We start from the raw sequence: 6,056 nt of genomic DNA, 5'->3' as shown, positions 1-6,056 counted from the left end.
ATGTGAGAGATGATAGATTATAGTATGTACAGACGGGGGTACCATGGAACATGGAACATGGCAGTTAAAGTTTATGAATCATGACATGTTTGGGTGTTGAGATGTATAAATTCTTAAATGTACGACTGTGTTTATGAGTGTGAGTGTTTATGGAGTATCCGAGTACATATCCCTTATGTCCTTTTACAGAAATTAACGTTCATGTTTTTGTTTTCAAACCTACTCAGTTGGACCTGAATTCTCCCTAAGCAGAGATAATAAGGACAAAAGTGTTGACAGTTTGTTTAATTTGTCAATGCTTACAGTAAAAGGACTATCAATTTTAAAAGTGCAATTAGTAATGGTCATCTAAATTGATCAGCATGTATTGTATGGATTTGTCTGTAGGGCATAACATATGTTTGTAGAAGCACAGTGATGAAAACCAGAGGCATAGAGGATCTTCTCATAACCATGACATGAAACTGTAGGCCGACAGCACAAGGCGTTTCAATGGGCAATGAAAACAACCACACCATGTTAGTTGAGAAAGGTAAAGTTATCTGGCTGCCATCATTACCACAATGCGACCAGACACACTGTTGCAGTGTTGTTCACTGGTACAGCATGTGCTTCATTTTTATTATTTTATGTTTCACAATTGTAACATACTGAGTGATGTGATATGAATTCAGATAAATTAATGATATGATGGTAAATTTAAATATGCCATCTGTGTTCAGTGGATACACTCAGCCCGCGCCTGCATGACCTTTTGAGTAACTTGCCTGACTGCAAACTACTTGCTGTATATTCATGAATCTCACATTTACTAATTGCAGCCTACTGAGATAATTCATCAGTCATGAGTAAATGTGCTTTCAGTGCATTTGACATGTTTGCTTTCAGTTTGAGCTCTGCATATCAAGGTGTCATGCTGAGGAAGATGAAAAAGAAATAAACTGCCAAGTTATTATAGTCTGGGGAGACCATATGGGTTACACCCATATTGCCTTTTGAAATGACTGCATTTTTTGTGGGTGTGTGACTATATTTTTTCTGTGTGACAAAGCTTTGTGACAGTCGCATGGTATCAAATTGCATCCCTGTTTCTTTCATTCAAAGTGGCCTCTCAAATGTCATTGTACCCAACCTAAAATGTTTACCCTGCCAATATTTTAGGCTTGTTTCCTCAAAAAACATAAACAAGTGAGAGGTTAGACCATAGACTGGATGTAAGCTTGATGTCCAACATCGTTGTCAGATCCTCACTTGCCTATTTGCCAACTTTGTTTGGCGCTGGACAAATTCCTTGTTTCAATTGTAAACTATTTAGTCTTTGACCATAGGCTGTCAGTGTGAATGCATAACTGTGGGCCATAATTGTGTTATGCAAACTGCAAAATGTTTACTCAAGTCAGAAATGTCCCATTCTTCTATTTCTAAACCCTTTGTAGATGCAGCGATACACAGAGTATTATATCAGCAGTGGATATATTACTGTACATTTTTATTGGGATCAGTGTGATTAGCCAAACACACATTTGGCCAACAACAGTCAGGCGTTATTACACTTTTTTGGCATAATAAGTAGCCTGCAGTCAAAGCAGCATTTGTGTTTTATTAATGATAGAGAGACTGCGTGCCACTGAAAACAGCAGATTGTTCTGGTTGTTGAAGACTGCTACATGTGAGTCAAACACATTTAATACATGAATGGTTAAGGAGGAAGAGTTTCTGCTAAAGGGCACGGTTGTTCAGAAACTGCATAATTTAGATTATAACACAAATGTTCTGTATTTTTGAAGACAACCCACATAGTCACAGAGATGTAGTTCATTATTAGTGAAGGTGAGATACTGTGCTGTCATGTCTGATACTAACTTGTTGACTGCAAACTACAGCTTAATGATCATGATTCATGATGTGGAGCTGGCTTTGTCCTTGAAGTGTTACCAAAATGTTATCTAAAAGATAAAGATTATTTTTGTATTTTAAAATGGGGTTGTACAAATTGTAAAATTGTGTTTTCATTATTATAAATCTGAGGTTATTTGAAACTAGAAAACACTGGTTTTCATCTATGTTTACATGGGACTTCCCTATCTTGATCTAGCTATGTGAGACCTGACGGGCCAGGGTCATATAAGAATATAGTCAGAGAAGTTTGGGTCATATTTGACATCTTATTCCGGTGGTTAACCATGACAACCTGTGAGATACATGACATACGTACACAAGTCTTCCTATTAGGCTGCAAGTCGGATTCAATTCACTCACAAATTAATGCAACACAAATCTGGGGAGTCCCACAATGGCATGACTGAAAACCAATGATAAAAGAACATTTGGGCAGAGTAACTTCTAAAAATAAAGTATGTTGCTGGTGATATAGCCTCTGTAAATTGCAACTAATTCAACTGTTGATTTTATTTATGTTTTGTAACTAATCAAAATAAATGATGTAAAACATCAAAGTAAAATGGTGTGTGGGTTTTTTTATATTTAGCCGGGTACTCCTGCAAGCCTCAATGACTTATTATATTATATATTATTATTTCCGTTGTGTATGAGGGGCCGTTTAGGCCATAACTATTGAGACATTCTCACACATACTAATGAAACGTTTTTACACTCACTATTGAAACGCTCTCACACATACTAATGAAACACTCTTACACTCACTGCTGAGACACTCACACATACTAATGAAACGCTCTTACACTCACTACTGAGACACTCACACATACTAATGAAACGCTCTTACACTCACTACTGAGACACTCACACATACTAATGAAACGTTTTTACACTCACTATTGAAACGCTCTCACACATACTAATGAAACGCTCTTACACTCACTACTGAGACACTCACACATACTAATGAAACGCTCTTACACTCACTACTGAGACACTCTCACACATACTAATGAAACGCTCTCACACATACTAATGAAACGTTTTTACACTCACTATTGAAACGCTCTCACACTCACTATTGAAACGCTCTCACACATACTAATGAAACGCTCTTAAACTCACGACTGAGACACTCTCACACATACTAAGGAAACGCTCTTACACTCACTACTGAAACACTTACACATATATATACTCTGTAAACCTATGCACGCTCATATATAAAACACTATTGTTGAACACTTATACATTCATAACTGAATCTCTTGCATATGATTACAAAGATATAAAAAGTTTAGATATACGTGCAAGTGTTTCACATATATATATATATGTATACATATTTCAAATGTGTATGTATACGTTTTTTAATTATATATATATATACATATATATATATATATATATATATATATATATATATATATATATATATATATATATGCTCTTACATGAGGATGTGCAAGCTTCTCACATGTATTCATGCAAGTCATTTCAGTAGTGACCGTGAGAGTGTTTCAATAGTGAATGTACGAGCGTTTCAGTAGTATGTATGAATAGGTTCGTTCGAGATGAGCCAGTTCTGCGCAGAATCGATCGGCGGCGATCGGCGCGCAATGCATGCCGGTTAGATTTCTGTCCGACTTGGTCCCGGCTCTGACGTCATGCACACGTGGTCAACGATACTCTCACGAGACCAAGCCGGCTGTCGATTTCAGAGTCAGTCGCTGCAGTTGCTCTCAAACGACTGCTTGGCCCAGTGCATGATGGGAAACGCCTGGCCCTCGCCACATCAGAAAGCTGATTGGCTCTTAGATCTGACAGCAAACACCACGTGTTGTAGAAAATCCTTATTTTATGTGTAGTTGTAATACTTAACCCTTGATTATTGACTATTCGTCTCATGTTTAATCTAAAACACATCTTGTGTGGTTGATAATACAAAATCGTATTTTCATAACACATATCTAAACCAGTAGTAATGTATTTCACAGGCAGACATAAAAATACCAAAGGATGCAGCTACACAGTCATTTCTACAAAAATATATATATTTATAAACACATGTAATAAATCCAAACGTGATCTATAAACTACAAGTAAACAAAAGTTCGGAACTAACAAGAAGTACTTTTTTTCTGTGACTTCCTGTGTATACTTTGAAGGCAGCTGACAACTGTCCGACTTGATTGCAGTTTTTTGTCAACGCCTCCTGCTGCGGCCGCCTGCTCTCGTCTGGATTCCAGGCGAGGCGCAGCTCTAACAAACGAGCCTAATGACGTCTCACTAGCATACGGAAGGTGCTTCGGTTAAACCGGAAACCGGAAGCAAAAAGTGCATGTTTTGAACAGCGACAAAGCGCCAATCTTGGACCGCTTGGCAGCGTGTAAGAGCGTGACATTTCAGGGTTATTTCAATAAATATATTTTTTTGTGATTGAATATGAAGGTTCAACTTCTATATATTTTGATCAGTCTGCAGGCCTTATTCGTAATTGGCAATCGCGATGACATCGTTGATTTTTTCAATAGGATGCTGCGCTGCGTTCAATGCCTACAGCAAGACCCAGGAGAAGAGAGATGTTTTAGAGAGCTTGATGACCAAAAAAAACAACCGTCTCTCAATCTGGGCCCTGTTTCTCTTACCTGGCTTACTGAGTTAGCGGGCTAATTGTCAGGATAAGATGACGTAGGTCAGGCTTTGTCGGTTTCTCGAAGCACGCTTAGATTAATCACCATAGCAACACAGCCAAAATTGTAAACCTGCTCCCGGGCAGGCTTACTGAAGTTCACTGGATAAACTGGCCACTCCCACCGGACAAAAGGCAGCTCACTTCCTCATTGATAAAGGAGCGATATTAGTTATATTAGTTTTATAGGGAGAGAGTTCTTTCAGATCGCCAGGATCCATCCTTTACATTATCATGACTTCCTGTACGCGGCGATATAGATTTTGCCGGCAAGGAATGATTTATTTACGAGAGCTTCTCGAGCCGCGGACATTGAACACCACAGGCGCAGCTGATCGCACGTCTCAGACACAGACTATCACCCGCTGCATGCCGCGCTATTCTTAAGTTTATTTAGTGATGAAGCACTTAAAATTTGCCGATACATTTTCCCAACACTGACGCATTTAACTTGACTGATATATTTGCGACGCTTATGTCTCGCAGCGAGGGCGCTGTTAAAGTTGCAATCACGGCAACAACGTTGCAAAAACTTTGGAATATTCGCAATGCGTTTGCTGTGAATGACTACGGTATTGACTTCCTCATATGCCTTTATGATCATCTCCTGCTTCTCAGCAGATAAATAAAAAAGAGGTTCCACGAATAAATATACACTTATGAGGATATATGTGCTGTATGCACGTATGAATCATGTACTATATATGTGTATATGAGTTTGAATATGTGTATGGGCGGATCAGTATGTATGTATTATTCATAATCAGAAATTCAATCAGCAGTGAAAATAAATTGTGTGTGATTCTCTGTATTCTCATCACGATCACCTTAATCATGTTTTACATTAATGATATGTATGGTGTACTAATAACACTGTCATATAATTATGAGTGCTTTCAACACATCCATAAGTTTCTTAAGAGCTAAATAAACTTAAGAACAGCGCGGCATGCAGCGGCTGATAGTCTGTGTCTGAGACGGGCGATCAGCTGCGCCTGTGGTGATCAATCTCCGCGGCTCGAGAAGCTCTCGTAAATAAAGTATTTCTTGCCGGCAAAATCTATATCGCCGCGTACAGGAAGTCATGATAATGTAAATGATGGATACCGGCGATCTGAAAGAACTCTCTCCCTATAAAACTAATATAACTAATATCGCTCCTTCATCAATGAGGAAGGGAGCTGACGTTTTTGTCCGTGGAAGTGGCCAGCTTTACCAGTGAATTTCAGTAAGCCTGCCCGGGAGCAGGTTTACATTTTTGGATGTGTTTGCTATGGTAATTTATCTAAGCTTGCTTCGAGAAACCGAGAAAGCCTGACCTACGTCATCTTATCCTGACAATTAGCCCGCTAACTCAGTAAGCCAGGTACGAGAAACAGGGCCCTGGTGTGGTCATCAAGCTCTCTAAAACATCTCTCTTCTCCTGGGTCTTGCTGTAGGCATTGAACGCAGCGCAACACCCTAT

The sequence above is a fragment of the Taurulus bubalis genome, assembly GCF_910589615.1.
Source record: "Taurulus bubalis genome assembly, chromosome: 11".
Lineage (NCBI taxonomy): Eukaryota > Metazoa > Chordata > Actinopteri > Perciformes > Cottidae > Taurulus > Taurulus bubalis.
Note: the sequence above shows the minus strand (reverse complement) of the source record.